Source organism: Apis dorsata, unplaced genomic scaffold (genome assembly GCF_000469605.1).
Source record: "Apis dorsata unplaced genomic scaffold, Apis dorsata 1.3 scaffold_397, whole genome shotgun sequence".
In the NCBI taxonomy this organism is placed as follows: Eukaryota; Metazoa; Arthropoda; class Insecta; order Hymenoptera; family Apidae; genus Apis; species Apis dorsata.
In genome coordinates, this window is record NW_006263656.1 from 224,722 (window position 1) to 226,247 (window position 1,526).

Genomic DNA, 1,526 nt, shown 5'->3' on the forward strand with positions numbered 1-1,526 from the left:
GCTAGTTAATATTTTTTGAAAAAAAATTAAAAAAGGAATTCTATAAACGCAAATTTATCACACCTCGCCGGTTAAGGATTAAAATGCATCCTAAAAATATAATACTAATCAATTTCTAAATAACAATATATTTTTCACCAAATTATAGTAAAGTTGTTCAAAATTTTTCGCTCTAGAGTTTTTTATAATCTGCACGTCATCGATCTCGAGATTCCTGGTGTAAAATTATATTGCTTCCGATGGAAATACGAGTATAAAAAGGAAATTAAAAGGTTTAGGGCAACATTTTTTTGCAATTGCGTTTAGATAAGCGAGCGAACGAGAGTCCAGAGATAAGAGAGAGAGAAAGAGAGAGAGAGAGAGAGAGAGAGAGAGAGAAAAAATGTTAATATATTATAAATACGCATATACCGGCGAGAATGCCGGGTGGTTAGGGGAAATTTATGGAAACCTGTTCGTTTCAACTTGTGAAAATTATCGTTTGTCTAGTGAGATTTTTCATAGGGAGAAAACGAGACGGGTTCGACCGGCCACTTCCAGTGACATTTTTAGATAGTCTAGGGAAAGAAAATGATGAAATTGTTAATAAGAACCATGTATACATGCATATACGTTATATATATATATATATTATTGTTATTATATTAACGTTTTTTGTGCATCTTTGGAGTACGATTATTTATTTTAATTTTACCCTATCATTATTTCAGGCACGACTGCGAAGAGAACATGAGAGAAATTATATATATTATGTATGGATTAATAATATAAAATATACAGAAGACTTGAGAAATTTTTTTGTGATATATATATGGAAGATTTTATTACAGTATTGATTCGCAATTTCGAGATAGATATTTGAAAACAATTTGTTTGAAAAAACGATGTTATACATTTTTAACATTGTTACCCTCAACACGGATATTTCCACTTTATGATTTCACTTCAACAATTAATAACAGTTTCAAAAAACTTGTTACGTTTGTACGATCAAAATTTAATTCCACGTATAGTTACAATCTATCGGTTACACGGATGTACCATGTATGTATATTTCTCTTTTATTTAACGATTTTATAACGAAATGATCTTTTTTTTGCTTTTCTTCCCTTATCTCGTGTCAACGGAATTGAACAAAACCTATCATCTGTCTTTCCAATCACGGAAAAAAGAAAGCTTATCTTTTGGACGCGATAATCTCACGGATAAGATCTCAGGTAGGTATTTCTATAGTTCAATAACGTATGATTAAACCTATTAGACGTAATTTATTTTTATGAAAGAATTGAAGTAAAGAATATAAAATGGGAATAAAATCAAGGAGAATATTTTTTTTAATTCATCTCCTCTCATCGACTGTCCATTTTATTTCATAAATATTGGCCTGTGTTCAATATTTTGGCGATTTTTATATTTATAAATTTCAATTTATTTTATTTTTTTCGCAGAAAAAAAACCCTAGGCCAAAAATTAATCGTGCTACATCCACGACGGATTAATTCTACGTTAATCAAAAAAAAAAAAAA

The 1,526-nt window shown here is 29.5% G+C and overlaps 1 long non-coding RNA gene across 1 annotated transcript in view; it reads right to left on the reverse strand.

The window, feature by feature from the left end:
• Positions 1-1,526, reverse strand: part of LOC116186052 — a 74,653-nt gene that overhangs the window by 55,445 nt on the left and 17,682 nt on the right. The gene's annotated exons all lie outside the window — the stretch shown is intronic.